At 39.4% G+C, this 21,404-nt stretch overlaps 1 non-coding gene across 1 annotated transcript; it reads right to left on the reverse strand.

The window, feature by feature from the left end:
- Nucleotides 1-17,291: 17,291 nt before the first annotated feature.
- Nucleotides 17,292-17,397, reverse strand: LOC115802649 (U6 spliceosomal RNA). Its single transcript, XR_004023165.1, has one exon. It is a non-coding gene; the product is annotated as a U6 spliceosomal RNA (small nuclear RNA).
- Nucleotides 17,398-21,404: the final 4,007 nt, after the last annotated feature.

Below are 21,404 nucleotides of genomic sequence, written 5' to 3' on the forward strand. Positions count from 1 at the left end.
TCATCTAATGTTCTGTCTGTGAACCTAAAGAATGTTATTCCTCCCTTTAGTGTTTTGTAAGTATGCTTAAATTGTGCCACAAAGCAAATCAATGCAATAATCCATTACACTGCTTTGGTTCCTGACTACGCATGATCACCTGGAGATTCTTACATGCCCATCCTAGGGAATCTTAACTTTCTCCCCATGCTCAACTCTGAAACTTACATGTATATTCTACACACACTGTTATGTGCCCATATATTCTGTCTCATTTCATACTCACCACCACCACCTCTCAAGATGCTAGAACCTGCTGGCCTGGCTCCATCCCAAGGGATTATCTAGACACTGGTAGGCTTTCGAATCTTTTCTAAAAGCAATGCAACTCCAGCCTGCCTGGGTGAATTTTAGGAGCATACTCTTCACCTGCAAGCGTGGTTTGACAATACCTACTTTCTAAGGGTCAGAGCACACAGGAGCTCATAGAACTATTTTCTGCACATTTGTTCAGGTAGGTCATGTACTTTGTTATCACGAGTACTTCCAAATACACTTGCGCTATTACTTTCATATGCCATATATAGCAGTGCACTGGTGGCAAATCTAGTCTCACCTGACTGCGTTTCTTTTCTGAATGGAAGTTGCTGTTAAGAGTCAAAAGGTCCAAAACCAACCTAAAGCAAACCAAAAGTAAGGCCCAAACTTGACACTCATGCAACCTAAATAAGAAGCAGCTCTTTGAATACAAAATCATGTAATTATACCAGTATCCCAGAGGACTGATGCCAGGTTTGGCATTTCAGAAAGGGAATGTGTGGAAAGAAAAAAAAAAAAAAACTTATGTTATGAATGATCAATTTATACTGCTTATTGTTTCTGTATACTGTATGCCATACCATAGTACTATTTGCAAGTAATATTTTACAGTCAAAATGCACATCACCAAATGGACGCAGTTTTGCCCGAGTCATTCAATGTGGTCAGTCGGTCACTGAGAGGAGTGATGGCCACGCTTGGCCATGTTTTCCCAGCACCCAGATCTGTGAGGTAGATGCCCTCATCATCCACCCCGTTTTACAGACGAGGACGTCGGACACAAAGAAAATTAACTTCCGCAACACTACAAATCACTAAGTGAAGTGTGTTGGTAGCTCCAGGACTCCCAAGAAAATGGGATTTAGAATTAGTTTTCTATCCTATGATTGATACACAACTCTGGGATGAGTTCAGGGAACCCATCCTCTAAGCATCCCTCCAGTGCCTGCTTTGTTCACATCAGACGTACAACTGAGCTTTATTCTTGATCTGCTTTTGCTCTAATTCCTTTCTTCAGGATCACAGTCCTTCATTTAAACTCACCCTACTTCCCTGGAGTTTACAGTCTCCAGTCCTCAACTTCAAACTGGCAGCTGAAGATCAGATGCTACCACTTAAAGCATTGCTATTAAAAAAAAAATGGCCTACACCTTAGATCAGACATCCTTGGACGTCAAAGCTTGTCCAGACCAAACACAAGTTGTTAAATCCCTCTGGATATAGACTGGTGTCCTTTAACCTGTGCCCACCAAGTCAAGCATGGCCCCTTTCCCCATGACTGAGCATGTCACAGGCTTCTCTCTCAAGCCTGGCCAAGATCCAGCTCAAATAGCATAATTTTCAGTGACCAGTGCTGTTGTCCAAAGAAAGAGATTTCATTTTCCTCTCTTGACATTTTCCCTTTTAAAATACTGGAATACAACACAATCGGAAAGTTCTTCAGTGCTTTGTGGGAAGCCAATTATAGTATGTTCTAACGAAGGGTATAGAAAAATTAAAATTAAAAAATGACCAAAAATTCATATCCCAAGGAACTGTCACTTGCAATATTGTTCTTACCTTTAATGGAAGAAAAGTTCAAGTGCTCCAACCATCGCCTCACTCCCTCAGAAAAGCAGCTTCTGCCAAGAGATGTATAATGGCTGTTACTTATTTGCCTCTAAGGACTGAGTTTCAGGGCAATCAGAAGCATTTTTAATCATTGGTTTATTTCTTCCTACTACCAGTTTCAAAACTAAATCCAGTGTTTCATGAAATGCTGGGCAGAATGGTGTATGTATTCCCATGGATGTTAAGAGATCTTGGTCTTCCTTCTGGGCTCCAAACTCAGTGTCACTTGCTTATTTGGGGAGTTAAAATTAAACAGACAGGGGCATGATTGTAAGATCGTTTTATGCCATGTTACGAAGTCTCATGTTTAGCCTGTATATGATTATCAGATTTACTGAGAATTTTAAAGCAGTGAAGCATTTATTTTTATTGAAGTATATTTGATTACAATATTATATTAGTTTCAGGTAAATAACATGATGACAATATTTTTATAGACTGTACTCCATTTAAAGTTATTACAAAATAATGGCTATGTTTCTCTGATGCACAGTATATCCTTGTTACTTATTAAGTTGTTAAAGAAAAACCCAAATGAACATTTTGGCCAACCCAACATTTTATACATAGTAGTTTGTGACTCTTAATCTCATACCCTTATCTTGCGCCAGCCCCCTTCCCTCTCCTCACTGGTAACGATTACTTGTTCTCTATATCTGTGAGTCTATTTCTGTTTTGTTAGCCACTATATAAAACAGTACGGAGGTTCCTTAAAAAACTAAAAATAGAACTACCATATGATCAGGAAATTCTACTCCTGCGTATATATCTGAAGAAAATGAAAACACTAATTCAAAAAGATACATGCACCCCAATGTTCATAGCAGCATTATTTACCATAGCCAAGATATGGAAGCAACCTAAGTGTCCACCAACAGATGAATGGATAAAGAAGATGTGACATATATACATATATATATATATATATATATATACACACATATATCACATATATACTTGTACATATATATATATGTAAAGGAATATTACTCAACCATAAAAAAGAATAAAATAATGCCATTTACAACAATGTGGATGGACCTAGAGAGTATTATGCTTAGTGAAATAAATCAGACAGGGAAAGACACATACTCTATGTTATCACTTATAAGCAGTGAAGCATTTTTGAAGAAATATGCTGAGAACTGTGTGGGACCGGGTGTAGGGACCCTAAGTGGAGGAAGGAAGGCCAGTTAGAAAGCTGACAAATATTCCAGGCTCAAGAGGATGAGGTTTAAACTATAATGATGGGTGTAAGGGAGGCACTGAGCAATGTATCAAACTTAGTGCTCAGTAAATATTTGTGGAAAGAAGGGAAGGAAGGAGGGAGGGAGGGAGGGAAGGAGGGAAGGAAGGAAGAAGGAAGGAAGGGAGGAAGGAAAAGAAAAAAGAACAGGGAGCTGAACTGGCTGAAACCCCTTGAAATTCTCCCAGGTGGTACATAATCTTTATAACTGCATACAATATTTAAAAATCAAATTCTATAGCAGCAGTCCTCAATGAAGTGTCACATTAGACTCCTTTGAGTAACCTAAAAAATCTTGATGCTGTGACTATATTCCAAACCAATTAAATCAGAACCTCTAGGGGTAGACCCCTGGCCTCAATATTTTTTAAACGCTCCCCAGTGATTGTAATGTGTAGCCAGGGCTGAAAATCAGTGCTCTGTAGACTGTCTGCCTCCGGAATCCATCTCTGCCTAATAATCGGTTGCCATGGAAATTTATCCACCAGTTAGGCGAGGGCTGTCCAACCTCCAGGTTACTTTCAATCTAAAAATAACTGATACTTTTCTATCACTGGGATAATAAAACCCTGTTATGATCCACAGCCAAATTTTTTCCTCTTTTCCTCTATATGGACCCATTCAGATCTACTCGGGGGACCTAAGTCAGGCTCCGGTTCTACCTATACATTAAATAGCAGCAGAAAAGTCACTGGACATTTGCTTCTCACTTGCTGGATAGAACCACCTCTAAGGTTAACTCCCATATTACATGGGGGTGATGTGGACGATAGGTTTATAAAGCTTCTGTTTGTGTATTGTCTCTGCCAATTTATTAGCTGGTACAACATTGGGCAAATCATTTAACCTGCTACCAATTCAGCTTCCTTATCTGTATAATAGGGATATTCATACCTCAATCAAAATTTGTTTTTGAAGATAGAATGAGACAAGACATATTACTTTGTAAATTCCAATTACTATGTAATATGATATCTATAATAATAGTAATAGATGTTTCTTCTCTCTGTTGATATCAATAAAGATGATATAGAATTTTAAGATTGAAGGTAATTTATGCAATATCTTTCTTTCATTCTACCAGGTTTCTAAATATCAACATCCAATGCGAGCTCCCTTGTCTCTCAAATCACAGTGTTTAACAATGATTTGGGTTGCCAAAATCCATGACGTGTTACATATTTCTAGAGGTTGAAGGGAATTTTCAACCTGAGTCTTGCTAGGGAGTAAATGCCCTGATAATATGGTCAACTCAAACAAAGATCCACCTTATTAACAATTGTACAGTCTATCCACTGGGGTGTGGTGACTGAAATGGCTGGACTCCTCACGTTCTTATAGAGAGCATAAGCACATCATGAAATCACTGTCACTCACTAAACACCTCCTGCGACTGACAAGTGCACCTCAGTGTTGTTACAGATGCTCTGTTACCTAAAAGGCAAACCTGAAGGGAGAAAAAAAGAGCAAAACAATTCATTTTCAATCTAATTAAAGGCATTACAAATAGCCTCCTGGTGCTTAACCTTTTTTCCTCCAAAATCCCAATCTTTGAGCTAAATGCTCAGATCTGGAGCTTCATTGGGGTTTTTCTTAATTGCCTTTCCATCGCTAATGGGATTCACTTCATTATTACCTCTGCCAAAAGCTGCCTCCGACTTTCAGCCCCCATGCTGAGTCATTTACATGCCTATTTAGAATGCTAAATGATGAAGTCAGGCCACCTTAAAGCTTAGGTAGCTAAATTGGACTGTGGCTACACCTGCTGGGAAGCATTGACTTAGCCTATATTTTCTTACGTATCTATAAACTGTCTCCAAACTCCTCTCTCTCTCCCCATTCATCCCCTTTCTCTTCCTTCCTTCCTTCCTTCCTTCCTTCCTTCCTTCCTTCCTTCCTTCCTTCCTTCCTTCCTTCCTTCCTTCCCTCCCTCCCTTCCTTTCTTTCTGTGATTCTTTCTCCCTCTTCATCCCCTTTCCTTACTCTGTTGCTTCCCATGCCCATCCTCACAATATCCTCCCAGAACCATCTTACTATTTCAACCACATCTATGACCACATCACCGCTATCTTTTTTTTTTTTTTTTTTTCTGGTACGCGGGCCTCTCACTGCTGTGGCCTCTTCCGTTGCAGAGCACAGGCTCCGGACGCGCAGGCTCAGCGGCCATGGCTCACGGGCCCAGCCTCTCCCCGGCATGGGGGATCTTCCTTGTTTGTGCCCCCTGCATCGGCAGGCGGACTCTCAACCACTGCGCCACCGGGGAAGCCCTCTGCTATCTTTTTTTGAACAGCTACTTTGCCATCTATCTTTAGTTAACCTTAACAAAAGTCTGTGAACTCAGTTTCATGATTCCAGTTTAAAGGGGAGCCAAGAGAGAAAATAGGATGATGAAGAAGACCCAGTTTACATATGAGCAAGATAGGGTTTGAACCCAGCCCTTACCTTCTGGGAAGAAATCAGTAAGATCACAGAAATGGTGTCTTATCGTAGAAAGGGAGCAACCCAGAGAGGGGCACCGTGTGTCCAGGGCCTCTCAGTGAGTCCCTAGAGGAGGAACAGTAGGAAGTCAGACCTACCAACTCCCAATGCCTTGTTCTTTCTATCCAATCTCACAAAATCTCCTCGGGCAGCACATTAAGTAGGAATTAGTGTGGTCTAGTCAAACAGGATGTTAGCAGGGGTAGGAGTAGTTCAAGGGTGGGGTCAGATTCTTACCTAGTGCCAGAAAGAGGGCAGTCAGTGCCAGGTGGGGCTGTAGTAATTTTTTTTTTTGGTTTGTTGGTTTGTTAACATGAGGCTCTGGGATGGTTGGGCTAATGAATCCTATTTTCTTTGTGCATGTGAATACAGAGATGTTAGGGTGGGAGCTATGAGGAGAAGTTGGAGACAGTTTTGGGAAACTGGAGATTCCTGCCCACTTTAGGCAGTTTCTGATCCCATGTCTACCAAATCTTGACAGGTTGTGTATGTGTGGTGTGTATGTGGTGTGTGTGTGTGTGTATGTCTGTGTGTGTACTAGAAGTAGAGACATACAGAGAGATGTGTATTAACATAGCCTCTGGCCTTCAAAGAGTTTACAACTCAACCAGAGAAATCATGCTAACACTGAAATAATGAACCAGATACAGTTTAAAAATTTTTAAATGCAATAGAAGAGAAAGACTAAGTCAATTATGGTCCAGCTCCTAGAACAAATTATATGAAGACTTTAGAAATGGTGATCTTGCAAATATTTATTGGATGCCTATTATATGCAAGACTCTCCTTGCTACTGGTTAAATAATATTAAACAGGATATGGCGTTGCCTTGCTAGTAATTATAATCAAGTATGAAATGTGTTATCTTGAGGTGAGCACTGGAAGCAGTGAGAGCATAGAGAGGAAACTAACCCATTCTCACATCCTTGATAAAGTAACATCTAATCTGAAGCCTGGAGGATAAATCAGAATTAGGGAGGAATAATGGTTATTGTCTCTTGGGCTTCCCCTTTCCTGTCCATTCTCTGTCCATCTCTGACCCGCGGCTCTGGCCCCACCAGATGACATCTGCAGAATATAGCACTGGTGCTTCCTTGCCCTTCAGTTTCTGCTTAGGGTTTAGCCAGTAGGAAATACTGATAGGAAATAAGAGGCCTGATGGAAAGAGAAATGGGGTGTTTCTACCCAGCTCCCTCCCTGCTGTGATATCACATCTCAATCAGTTTCATCTCTCCATGACTACAGCACTTTCCAGGTGGCTCCTTCTCTGGGGTTCTAGGTTCCTGTCCTCAGCTGTCCCCAGACTACTTGGCCCTACGAGGAATAAGAACTTCCCAACTTGCTAGTTTCTGAGCATCTCACTATTTATTTCCTCATCATCCTTTTCTTGTTCCCTTAAACCTGCCTAACATTCAGTAAGTAGCTCTTATATTAAAAGCCTCTTCATTTGAACAATTACAGGTGGATTCTGTTTCCTGCCTGTAAGCCAGCTGATACAGCAGGTGAAGGCAGAGTGAGAGGTGGGTTGGGAAGTGGGTAATGTCCAATAACCATGTGTTGTTCAATATGGATGGAGTAGAGTGTGACATTGTGGTAGAGGTGAGACTAAAGAGGGAAACTGAACATAAAGAGCTTTGCATGTTGTACTAGAGACTTTCTAAATGACAATATAGAAAAATGTTTATATTAAGTAACAATAAAAAAGAATTTTGAAATATGTATGTGTACATTATAATTTTAACTGTGTTATACTTGGGAAAAATTATATAATTAAATATATAAAACGACAACGGGGCTGTCTTATGGGATTTACAATATAGGGGATTTTTTTTTTACCTAGTGAACTTTCTGAAATGGATCATATTGATTTTATGAATTTTAAAATATACTTTTTAAGAGCAAATATCCTGAAGAACTTGTCATCTGGAATTCCCTTAAGCACACTGGATAAAATGCACATTCATGATTAGTTTTAAGCCTCCCTCGCAGAATTTGCAATTCTGTGCAAATGGGCAGCGAGCACCTAACCTGTCAAAATGGTCAAAACCTTCATTTAAATACCATCTTCAGCTGATGACAAAAGAGGATGTTGAGAGTGGGGTTTGAGACGTCCAAGCGGAAGAAGGCAATTGACATGGAGATGAAAAAGCAAATGTTTGGTAAATAAATGTTTGCTGGATCATGCAAAGACAACGGGACACACAGTGCACTCTGGTCTCTAAGAGTTTCCCCCACCACACCCAGCCCATACTCCTTGAATATATCTCTAGTGATAGCTCTATTCTTTTAACAGGTCCTCTACACTCTATCTAAATTCTTCAGGCAGTTAGGCTGAAGGTCAAAGTTTCTTCCTGAGTCTCTTGGGCCTTGATTGCTTTCAGCTCGAAATAATCTTCATGCCAAAGAGACATTTTGAAGTGGCAAGTTTTACTCCCCTGCAATAATCTCCATGAGCTCGGTTTATGTAAATCTGTCTCTGAAAGAATGGTCCACCTTCACAGACAACGAACTTAGCCAGGCGTCTCCTGGAATCTCCCTCCACACGCCCCTAGTTTGGGGCTTCACTGCTGAGCTATGAATTTGCAATGGGATTATGCCTGGAACTTGGACTGGTCAAGGGGACAGCACACCTGTGAGTAAGGATGGTTGTAGGCATCAACTTATTTCTTAAGCAGGGTATGAAATGTCAGCACAGATGGCATCTTCTAGCTCTTAGAAAAACATTTCCTTAAAAGGGAAAATCTGGAGAACCGCTTCCAAAGTTGTAGACATCTATAAGAGGCAGAGACTAAGAACTCAAACAGCTCCCAAACTTTAGGACCTTAGATCCTGGCCCTGTGCGGTAGCAGCCTGGATTAATGGTACAGAAGAGAGGAAAAAAGCCTGTGATGACAGCAGCAGGCTGCTGGGAGCTACCCTACCATCTGTCTTCCATTGGATTCTCCAGTCCCTCTGCCTAGGCTTTTCCTGTGGAGCCAAATCTAGCTAGAGCACAAAGGGAGCCCCTAATAGCCAGTGAGCCACTTGCAAAAAGGACAAAGCACATTGATAATGTGGCACAAGGGCACCGCTCAATAATACCACTGTGGCAATCAAACTTTGCAGGAAGAAGTTACGTTTCTTAGCGAAGAGCATTTGGACTACAAGTTCTGAGAAGCAGTATGACTCAGCAAGGCTCATGAGTCAGGCTTATTGGGGTTCAACTATCAGCTTTGCCACTAACTCTCTGTGTGAAATTGGACATGTTTTTCCACCTGTCTGTCTTAATTTCATCATCTATAAAGGTAGATTAAATGAAACCTAACTGTTCATTTGATTGCTAGATGACTAAAAAAGCATAAGCACCTGTATTATACAAACGTAAGCAACACATGCTGCTTCCTTTTAAAATTCTTCTACTCAATCCATTCTCATTTCTTACATGAGAAAATCCATGCTCAGTGGGGAGAATGGTTTTACCAATGTCACACAGCTGTTTTTCGGTAAAAAGTGGTACACCAGAAAGCGCACTGAATCAAGATGAAATGGGTTTAAATCCCAAGTTTACTTTCCAACGTGATGTTGGGAAAGTTACTTAAATTCTCTAAGCCTCGGTTTCCTCATGGATATAAGGGGGTAATGATACTGCTCTGGCTAGTCTCTGGCATGCAGTTACTTTATGTTCCGCTAAGAAAGAAAAATGTTCTAGCTAAGGAGCTTGATAGAAGACCCCCACATAAATCTGGGATACTAAAGGACTATGCCCTCCAGGTAAGTGAGATAATGAGACAACCAGGAAGCGTGCATGCCTCAGTCTTGGTGGCGGAGTGGGCATCTTTCTTAAGAATTGAAACCACAAGTGCTCAGGCCATATTGCCTTCTGGATTTGCACTGTAAACCCTGTGTATAACCCCTCAACCCCAACAAAAAGCAAAAAACTCTTGAGCAGAAAATTTAAAGTGGGCTTATATTGACAGTGCCCCCCATGTGACTAGTGGAAGCTGACGTCTCTAGAAAATCTTTAATAGCAGCCCGCAGACATTTTAAGATATTTTAAGATCCATTCCAAATTCAAAGATGTGAAAGTATGAAAAGACATGCATCTTAGTATTGATGAAACACGGTAAATATGGTAGTGCCTCCCTTCTATGATTATTGTAAGGAATAATGATTGCATATATACATATGTGCATACACACACACACGTGTGTGTGTTTTCCTGTGTGTGTGTATCTTCTTAACTATGTGTGGCTTTGAGTGGGTCTCTGAGGACGATGGCATCTGTGGTTCCTAAGATCCTCTTTACTTTGCTTTGATGATTCATCTGAGAATAATCCATGTGTCTTTATTCACAATGATTTACTTCTGTCAGGTCTCAGGCTCAAATTAAGGCATCCTTGGTTGTACTTGAAATGTCCCACAGCAGTTTAATAGCTCACTTTTCTGAAGAGTTAAGAGAAGTCAGTTTCTACTAAATTCCTCTTTATCACCTGCAGTTTCTGTTCTAATCACCAGATATTGTTCATTATCTCCTTTAGCACTGAAATATATTCCTATGCCAGCAGTCTCCTGCTTTGAAATCTATTCCCGGACAAAGGCAGCAAACAAATCCCAGGAGAAGCCAGTTTTCAATTCCCAGATTCTAATAACAAAGATGGTAACCTTTTGTTGCAACCTTTTGCAACCTTTTGTTTTTATGCCACAGTAAGATCTTTCATGAGGGATTAATTTACTAAAGACCACAGAGGGGCATATCTACATTTCTTATCCATAACTAATTAGGGAGGGACAAAAGGGCTTTTGGTGAGGAGAGAAGTGTGTTGAGGAAAAGGGAAAGATCAGAAAGTCTGCAGAAGGACGGGATGCCCATCCTTTCAACGCACCAGTTCCTCCTTACGATGCTATCAACTTTCCAATTCCCTTGCACAAGTGGGTTGGCTGGATGAAGAGAAGCATGTGAAAGCAAGATTAGAGCTTGGAAGGAAGTCACTTTCAGAAGGGATAAGGTCAAAGTCTTTTAACCAATCACACATGACAAAATATGGAAGTGTTCTTCTGAGAGCAAGGGACCTGGGCAGGATGGAGACTAATGAAGGCGTTTAATGGTATAGAAATATGTATTTATCATCCATTTATTCATCCAACAACAATTTGTTGAGCATAACCTAAGTGCTGTACACTCCGCTAGGCTCAGAGGAGAGGGATAAAGTCTCTTGTTCGGCAACTGTTTTGTCAAGGTACTCTAACAATACACATTACGAAAGGAAGGAAGACCATCTTCCCCAAGTGAATGAGTATATCCTTCCTTTCTTCCTTCCTTCATTTGTTTGTCAGTGCAATAAATGTTTGAACTCATGCTATGTGCAAGGCACTATGTTGCACCTGGCGGTCAAGGAAATCTACAATCTAGTAGACACATACACTTTTGTACTCAGGATGTGCTGCAAGGTCTTGTTCATAGCAGGTGCTCAACAAATCTCTGTCAATAATGCTAGCGACAAGGATGATGACGGAGCCCTTAGACTTTATTTCCAATATGTTGCACATTTAAAATAAAATATTTGATGTGAATCACAATTAGCTACTAATTGCCTATTTTAATATAATGACACATCTCAGCAAAAGATTAATCTAAAAAATGTCAGGTGATTCTTTAGTGCATAACTGTTTTTTTCTTAATAAGTTGAATATTACTTTTTTTTAAGGAAAACAATCTGAGTGTTTTGAAGAAGTCCTGATGCCAGATTGGCAAAGAAATTATATATTAATTTAGATACTGCTTAATAAAAATATGATTTCACAAAGTGCAACTTCACTTTATATTCCTCCTGAAAGCTTCTTTATGAAGGATCTGGGAGACTGAGCTTACGGAAGAAACACAAAAGTTAATATTCAAAAGCATGGGTTCAAGGTTGTGACCTCAACTGTTATTTTTGCATGAACGGCCACTTCTTCATCCAGACACAGGAGTTAAGTCCCTGCCTGGGCCACCGTTCGGGGCTGTTGGAAGAACCAAGAGGAGATGATATGCATGAAATGCATTAAGACCTACGTCAGGATTAGGAGTTTTATTATTGGGCTTCTACAACACTTCAGAGTAGAAAGGGGAGAAAAGAGAACATCTTTTGCTGTCTCAGATTCCTGCTCTAATTGAGGACCACACTGAAAATAATCCACACCTGGACTGGATATGAGGCCACTGTCTGGAAGATCTTGAAGGTAGTTCCATCTTTGAGATTGCTTCTACTAAATGTTAAATATTTTGGGGTGGTTACACTATGTGATGAAAAGACAAGGGACTTGACCTACCTGCCATTGAACCCCAAGTCTTGTGCTTATCAGCTATGGGGCCATGGAAGGACTGCTTAGTCTGAACACAGAATCCTCAGCAAAGAACACAGGTACCTGGAATTATTTCTAGAGCCTACGAGGTACACATAAAAATTATATTTCCAAATCCTCCATGATGTTCAGGCAAGAAAAATAGAAGATCCTTCTCCCTTCCAACTGCTTCAGGAAGGATGAAGTTAGAGGCAAAGACCCTGAAGAATGATGTAACAGAGTGGAAGGAGGTAGACAGAGTGAGTTGTGACTGTGTAACTTGGGCTAAGCTTCTTCATCTCTATGAAACAGGTAAAGACAGATAATTTAAATCACTTTGTGCTCACTGAATTTGGGGCATACTGCTCTGGACATTTCTGGGAGCTTCCTCAATATCTACTTTCATCTTCTTCCTTGCTAACAAACCCCTAATTAAGTTCAGGGTGGCAATATGCCCAGCCGAAACCACCGAATCCCCCAGCCTCCTTTGTAGTTTGTGACACTGTCCTTAATGATGTGATAAAAATGAAAGTCACTCCTTGGAGCTTTGGAGAAAACTTTTCAAATGCAGGCAAACTCAGCGGGCATTCACCTTTTGCTCTTGATCTTCTCTTTCTTCTTGTCTGGAACATGGAGGCAATGATGGAGACCAAGCAGCCAGTGAAGCACAAAGCTTACATACCAGCCCTGGCAGGCGTCTTGTTGCAGGAGACAATTAAAATTGCCACTTGGCTAAACCACTGTAGTTGGACTTCTGTTACATAAAACTCAGTGCATATTGTGAGTGACAGAAGGACTTCATGAAATAATAAAGTTCTTCTGCCACATCTGATATATGTGTGTGTATATATATATATATATATATATATTATAGAATATATTTCGTACCATACCTTTACTAAATGTTATGTCCCCTTCCTTTTTCTTGAAAGGATGGAAAACATACGCAAGGACTCAGGATAGAAGCCCTGTTCAGGAGTAAGGAATAATTTGCACCCGCCTTGATTATAAATAGAGTAGTAACCAATTAGGGTGCAAAACCAGGAGATGAAAAGTGGAGGCCTCAACATCAGGAGAGAGGCAGTGGTACATATTGTGCCCCCAGTTTTAAAAATGAGAAAACTGAGACTTGTTAGAGAACCTTTATCTTTTTCACATGATATCTCTTCTGAGAGTTTCTAGGCACACAGGGAAAAATGCTCACAGCTTTCAAAGGCTGAAGGTCTGGAAGGGTTAGAGGCAGTGTTTTCCAGTCCATGTGTCCTCATGGTTGTGCAGGAGGCCAAGGGCCCGAAGATGATGATGCTAATGTGATCACCTAGGAAATGTACTACACTCGAGCTGGACCACTGGACCCTAGGTTCAAACACATAGCTCTCTATTTTTTACTAGCTGTTTGATTAAACTTGAGTAAGTTATTTCACCTCTCTGGACCTCATTTTGTTCAAGTAATAAAATAGATGTAATACCTAATTCATAAAGTCCATGTAAAGAGTAAACAAATTAATCTGATTAAAATGCACAGTCTAGTGTTTAGCACATAGTAGGTGTACTCAATAAATCTTAGTATTTATTAACATTATTTTTAGCTTTTACTTTTCAGTCAACTATAAGAAGTAGAAACAGGTTTACTATCAGAAAAAATATCACCATGTTATAAATATGCAGGAGAGAATCAAAACTGTGTCCACATATTTGCGGAAAAAGAAAGCTGTTGAAAACTAAGCATCTCAGCTGTTTTTGAGTTTTCCCATTAACATTTGTTTGCTCTTTTTGATTCCTTTTGTTTTTTTTTGCTAGCAGACAAGTGGTAGCAGGTGCCAAAGTTTAAGGGAAAATATGGGAGAGAAATTTAAATGTGATTATAAATATCTCTTCATTAACTCTTTTTTTCCATGCAAATTATGTGGCGGTGTAAGAAGAATGTAACTCAGGGAACCAATCATGTTATGCAATGAGTCCTGTGTTGGCTTCCAGAAGGCTGGGCTGAGGCTGCCCAGCAGAGGAGATGAAGAGCTTCCCAGTGGGGCCTGAAGCATCAGGTTATGGGTTTTAACAATCTGGGTCAGGCATAGGATGAACACTGGTCCCAGTTTGCCTGGGCCTTTTCCATTTTTAGCATCGAAAGTGTCACATCCTGGGAAACCTCTCAGCACTGAAAAACCAGGATAGGTGGTCAATGCTAGGGAGAATATAGATTCAGCAGCAGGCGAGATACCAAATCTAAGTAATCAGGCAAACCTGCAAGAGACATTTGACTTTCCTCCTCCACCTTCTATCTCGTGCCTTTGCTCACTTTTAAAGGACTAGCCACAGTCACTAGACAGTCAAACCCACACAGTCAGACAGAGAAAAATGACAAAAGGGCAGTGATTGTCTTCTGCGGACTCTTACTCCCTCTCCCTCATTTCTTTGTTCATATTCAAAGTGTATTTCTGGGGCTATTTTTCCCTCTGCAAGCAGAGCAGCGAAGCTGTACTAGTGGCAACGGTGGCAGCAGGGCAGGGCAACCCCGGAACAAAGACTTAATGGACATGGTACCCAGTGTGTCAAGTTCCAAGTAGGTATAGTGCATTCAAAGTGACTGTCTACATGGATCCAGTAAATGAGATAACACAGAAACCTCATTCATTCTAGAAAATGCAATCTGGTGTATTGGAGACACCCTAGAAAGTAGAATATTTTAATAGCCACATTTTTGAGCACTTAGAATGTGCCATGCATTTATATGTGTTCTCATGTAATCTTTTAACACTTCCGTGAGGTAGTATAGACCCCAAAGACTGAGGCTCAGTGACAAGTTTGTGGATGGAGAAAGTGATTTTCAGTTTGACCTGTGCTAAAAACTAGGCAGATCTCCTTGGATGTGTCTTTCTGCCACAGTGAAAATATACCTCTTTATATTTATCCGTCCAATGGGTCCTCCTGATTTCCCAGGGTAAGTTTCAAGATTAGCTAAGAGAATAAACATGAAATTACTTTGTAAGATGCTATTTAGATATAATCACACCTCCCCCTATACCTACACACACACAAACACACACAGGCACATACACCCTAATACACCTAGTAACTTTAGGAAATTTATTTATTTAATATTTCTGACAACTGCTAACCAAGAAAAGATCTGGGAGTGGGGACCCTGGCTTTAGCCTTTGTTGGAGTCCTGCCACTCCCTCTTCAAGCCACACAAAAGAAATGCGATGTTAATACAAAGTGCTGTCCTTTCAAATGCAGCTTCCTCTATGTTCTTCCTAATTAGAAATTCCATACTCCATCCTGGCTCTGTGCTGTGGTTTTACATCTGTACATCTCAATTTTTGACTGTTTGCCTATCTATTGGAAATATAGACACAACTAAAATACTCGTGCTTAGAATACTGATGACATTCCAAGTATCTGTGAATGTTAACTAGGATGTGTTATCTACAAAAGAGAAATGGTTAAAACTATAATTTGTTTCTTGTTGTCTTGTGGGATTTTGATTCTGTAGTGATACTCTTTTTTTTTTATAAACAGCTTCTTTTATACTTGATAATAGCTCATTTCTGTCATATATGATGAGGGCTTTGTATATCAGAGCAAGCCAAAGGCTGGAAACTTCTAGGCAATTTGGCATTTGAAGAAAGATTTCAATTCTTGATTTTAAAAGTTTGCATTTAAAGCAAACTGAAATGCTATTTGATATAGTCCTACACCAGCAAGTATTCTATTCGTGTCTGGTTCAAAAGAAAAAAAACAAATCTGCAAAGTTCTAATTTATTTACATTAAAAAACAAACAAAAATTTTAAAAATCTACTTGCTTTGAAAAAGGCCATCTGAAGTTCGCAGCCTCCCTTTAGAAATAAAAGTAGTGTTTTGTCAATGGCAAAACAACTCCAAATATCAAAGGTTTCATGATGTTGAAAACTAAGATCCCAGGAGGTCTGAAGGAATTTGAGTTAAACATACATATTCTCTTATCTTTTAAAGGCTTCAGATGTACATCCAAAAATTGCAAGGCTGTCTTACTGCAGAAGCTTTCTAATGTCTTTAGTGCACTGATGAATAGAAATGAGTCAAACTGCTCTCAGGAAAATCACTGGAAGGAAGCATGGTTGTTCCTTCATAGGTATTGACCAAATCAGGAAGGGCTTAGAAAAGCACAGGGATACACATGCTTTAACCACAGTTCTCACCTTCATATGGATCTCATTGTTCCCTTGGCTCTAGTCCTGCTGCCCTCACTGAGTCCTCATCATTTAAGATCTTGTATCAAGGAATCATAGAAACTCATGGCTGAAAGGGAACTTAGAAGTCATCCAGTTCAATTTCCTTTTAAAGCTTCAATTCTTTCTATAGACTATGGGTCACATGTTCATCTGGCTGGTAATAAGAATCTTCCGTAATTAGGAATTTATCATCTTCAGGGTAGCCTGGTTCTTCAGATGGTTACCACTCAGAGCCTTCTCTATCATACAGAGTTGTCATTTATTCTCTTCTAGATTCCTTTCTTCCTTCCTTCTTTCATCCTCTCTTTTCCTTAACCCTTTCTTTCTCCTTCCTTCCTTCCTTCCTTCTTTCCTTTCTTCCTTCCTTCTTCCTTCTCTTCTTTCCTTTTCTTCCTTTACAAAATTTATAACTATGCCAAGTGCTATGTGGTAAAATCTGGGAAGTCATACCTAAGGGCAGGATTAAGGTTTAATTTTCTGCTCTCAAATGTCTTACCTTTTGTAGTGATAACAGGAAATACAATACTGGGGTGTGTATGTGTTGACACAGAGAAGAAACAAGGTGCTGTGGGAATATGGAAATAGGACATTCGATCCATTCTTCCATAAGACTATGCCTCCTAGTCACCTAATAAATATGGGTTAATCAAACAATGGGGAAATGCAGTGGGAATTTCTTTTTTGGGGGGGGGGCGGGTGTTGCCAGAACCCATTCCTTCTTTGACATTGAAACATTTTTCCTTAGAAAATGACTTCTCCACCTTTGTGAATAGTCTTGGTAGGATGACAAGTCAAGGTGAACAGACCCTACCAAAGGGTGGTGAAGCACCTGATATGAGCAAGGCCAACTACAATCTTTCTGTAGGGATTTTGAATCTTAAGCAGAGTGACAAAGTGATGGAGAAATCATTTAGGGTAGATATTTTTTAACTAAAAAATTTACATTGAGTCATAATTGATATACAACATTGTGTAAGTTTATGGCATACAATGTGCTGATTTGATACATTTATATATTGCAGTATGATCACCACCACATAATGTTAGCTACTACCTCTATAAGATCACATTACTATTATTTATTTCTTTTTTGTGGTGAGAATGTTTAAGATCAAGTTTCTTAGCAATTTTGAAGTATATAATACAGAAAAATATGGGACACTTCAGAAATTTGCATATCATCCTTGCTAGGGATCATGCTAACCTTCTCTGTAACATTCCAATTTTAGTATATGTGCTGCTGAAATGGGCACTGGGGTAGATTTGTTATGTGTAACTTAGATAAGATGGATAAGATGGTCAAGGGTTTCCTGTTGTCCAGATTCAGAGCACTGCTCTGGTTTTGTCTATGCTATGAACTACACAATACCTTTCCAATATATTTCAGTTATTTTTAATCTAGCAAGAGGTAAAAATCAGTCATTGTTAGTCAAATAACTAACTGAAACACAAAGGTTGTGCAACACAGAAAGTATATATATATATATATATATATATATATGTACACAAAACCCGGGGGCATGAAAGAACCTGAAAGTGTATCTGGAGGATGAGGTTTGAGGAAAGAGGTGAGGATGTAGGGATTGAATTTATTGGGAAACAAAGATGGAGAGGCCAGAAGAGAAATGCTGATTAAATATCTCATGTAATCTTCTCAAGAGCTGAGGAGTCAAGGCATCAAAGAATTTTATTCCTGATTCTCATCTCTATCCTTATTTTTATAGAAGTGGACAATAATGTCCAAAGATCTTAAACCACTCACTCAAGAATATGGGGGCTTCCCTGGTGGCGCAGTGGTTGAGAGTCCGCCTGCCGATGCAGGGGATGCGGGTACGTGCCCCGGTCCAGGAAGATCCCACATGCCGCAGAGCGGCTGGGCCCGTGAGCCATGGCTGCTGAGCCTGTGCGTCCGGAGCCTGTGCTCCACAACGGGAGAGGCCACAACAGTGAGAGGCCCGCGGACGGCAAAAAAAAAAAAAAAAAAAGATATTACAAAAACTAATAAACAAAATGAAAACAAAAATATAGAAGTGACCACACAGAACTCTCAGTAAGAATATTTCCACAGAACTCTCAGTAAGAATATTTCAGTATCAGCAAATTTATTGATGTAATTCAATTAAAAAAATAAGCATCTCAATAGAATTAGAAAAACATTTGACAACATTCAGCATCTCTATCTGATTAAATATAAAACATCTCTAGAAAAACTGAATAGGGAACTTCCTTTACTTTTTAATGGCTACCTACTAATAACAAATAGAAAACATCACACTAAAATGTAAAAAGGTATGACGTCTACTTTAAGGTTAGAAACATGATAACTATTCCATCTATTACTAATATTGTTCAGTGTGTATTGAATAGTGCACAATGCATTAACAAAAGCAAAAGAAACGAGAAATTTAAAGATTGAAATGAGTCAAAAGTATAATTAAATGCAGATGACAGATGATGTATGTAGGATAGCAAAAAGAATCACCAGAACAACTACTGACACTAATTAGAAAATGGAAACAAAATTTCTGGCTGCACATTTAATACAGGCATAACCCCGTTTTATGGCACTTAGCTTTATTGTGCTGTGTAGATATTACAAATTGAATGTTTGTGGCAACCCTGCATAGAGTAAGTCTATCAGCACCATTTGTTTTCCAAAAGCATTTGCTCACTTCCTGTCTCTATGTCACATTTGGTAATTTTTGTAATATTAAAACTTTTTCATTATTATGATATTTGTTATGGTGATCTGTGACCGATGATCTTTGATATTACTACTGTAATTGTTTTGGGATGACATGAACCATGCTCATATAATATGGTCAACTTAACAGATAAATGCTGTGGTGCTCTGACTGCTCTACCAACCAGATGTCCCCCCTTCATCTCCCTCCCTTTTCTCAGGTCTCCCTATTCCCTAAGACACAACAATATTGAAATAAGGCCAATTAATAATCCTACAATGGTCTCTAAGTGTTCAAGTGGAAGGAGTTGCACATCTCTCACTTTAAATAAAAAACTAGAAATGTTTAAGTTTAGTAAGAAACCATGTTGAAAGTCAAGATAGGCCAAAAGAGAGGTTTCACATGCTGAAGAGTTAACTACATTGTGAATGCAAAGAAAAAGTTCTTGAAGAAAATTAAAAGTGCTACTCCAGTGAACGCAGGAATGATAAGAAAAGGAAACAGCCTAATGCTGATAAGGAGCAAGTTTTAGCGGTCTGGATAGAAGATCAAAGCAGCTACAACGTTTCCTTGAACCAAAGTCTAATCCAGAGCAAAGTCCTAACTCAGTTCAATTCTATGAAAGCTGAGAGATATAAGGAAGCTGCAGAAGAAATTCTGAAGCTAGCAGAGGTTGGTTCATGATGTTTAAGGAAAGACACCATCTCCATAACATAAAAGTGCAAGATGAAACAGCAAGTGCTGATGTAGAACCTGCAGCAAGTTATCCAGAAGATCTAGCTGAGATAATTAATAAAGGTGGCTATACTAAACAACAGATTTTCAATATATACGAAACAGACTTATATTGGAAAATATGCCACATAGCACTTTCATAGCTAGAGAGGAGAAGTCAATGCTTTGCTTCAAAGTTTCAAAGGACAGGCTGACTCTCTTGTTAGGGGATAATGCAGTTGGTGACTTGAAGTTGAAGTCAATGCTCACTTACCATTCTGAAAATCCTAGGGCCCTTAAGGATTGTACTAAATCTACTCTGCCCATGCTTTATAAGTGGAACAACAAACCCTGGATAACAGCACACCTGTTTACAACATGGTTTAATGAATATCTGAAGCCCACCTTGAGACCTACTGCTCAGCAAAAAAGGTTCCTTTCAAAATATGACTGCTCATTGACAATAAACCTAGTCACCCAAGAGCTCTGACAGAGATGTACAACAAGATTCATGCTGTTTTTATGGCTGCTAACACAACATCCACTCTGCAGCCCATGGATCAGGGAGTAATTTCAAATTTTAATTCTTATTATTCAAGAAATACATTTCATAAAGCTATAGATGCCATAGATAGTGATTCCTCTGATGGACGTCAACAAAGTAAATCGAAAACCTTCTGGAAAGGATTCGCCATTCTAGATACTATGAAAAACATGCATTATTCATGGGAAGATGTCAAAATATCAACATTAACAGGAATTTGGAAGAAGGATGACTTTTAGGGGTTCAAGACTTCAGCAGAGGAAACAACTGCAGGTGTGGTGGAAATGGCAAGAAAAGCAGAATTAGAAGTGGAGCCTGAAGATGTGACTGAGTTGTTGTGATCTCATCATAAGACTTTAATGAATGAGGAGTTGCTTCTTATGGATGAGCAAAGAAAATGGTTTCTTGAGCTGGAATCTACTCCTGATGGAGATGGTGTGAAGACTGTTGAAATGACAACAAAGGATTTAAAATAGTACATAAATGTAGTTGATAAAGCAGCAGCAGGACTTGAGAGGATTGACTCCAATTTTGAAAGAAGTTCTACTGTGAGTAACATGCTATCAAACAACATTGCCTGCTACAGAGAAATCATTCATGAAAGAAATATTCAATCAATATGGCAAACCTAACTGTTGTCCTATTTTAATAAATTGTCACGGCCACCCCAACCTTCAGCCACCATCACCCTGACCAGTCAGCAGCCATCAACACTGAGGCAGAGAACGTTTTGCCTGTGTTCTCTTCTAGGAGTTTTATGGTGTCTTGTCTTATATTTAAGTCTTTAAGCCATTTTGAGTTTATTTTTGTGTACGGTGTGAGGGTGTGTTCTAACTTCATTGATTTACATGTGGCTGTCTAACTTTCCCAGCATCACTTGTTGAAGAGACTATATTTTCTTATTGTATATTGTTGACGCCTTTGTTGAGGATTACTTGTCTGTAGGTGCATGGGATTATTTCTGGACTCTCTATTCTGTTCCATTGATCCGTATGTCTGTTTTTGTGCCAATACCACACTGTTCTGAATACTGTAGCCTTGTAGTATTGCCTGAAGTCTGGGAGGGTTAAGCCTCCTGCTTTGTTCTTTTTCCTCAGGATTGTTTTGGCAATTCTGAGTCTTTTATGCTTCCATATAAATGTTAGGATTATTTGTTCTAGTTCTGTAAAAAAAAAAAGTCATGGGTAATTTAATAAGGATCACATTAAATCTGTAGATTGCTTTGGGCTCTATGGTCATTTTAACAATATTAATTCTTCCAATCCAAGAACATGGGCTATCTTTCCATTTCTTTGAATTATCTTTAATTTCCTTTATT

The sequence above is a fragment of the Delphinapterus leucas genome, chromosome 7, assembly GCF_059928025.1.
Source record: "Delphinapterus leucas isolate spDelLeu-1000000601 "Yukka" chromosome 7, BTC_Dleu_Yukka2, whole genome shotgun sequence".
Classification (NCBI taxonomy): Eukaryota; Metazoa; Chordata; class Mammalia; order Artiodactyla; family Monodontidae; genus Delphinapterus; species Delphinapterus leucas.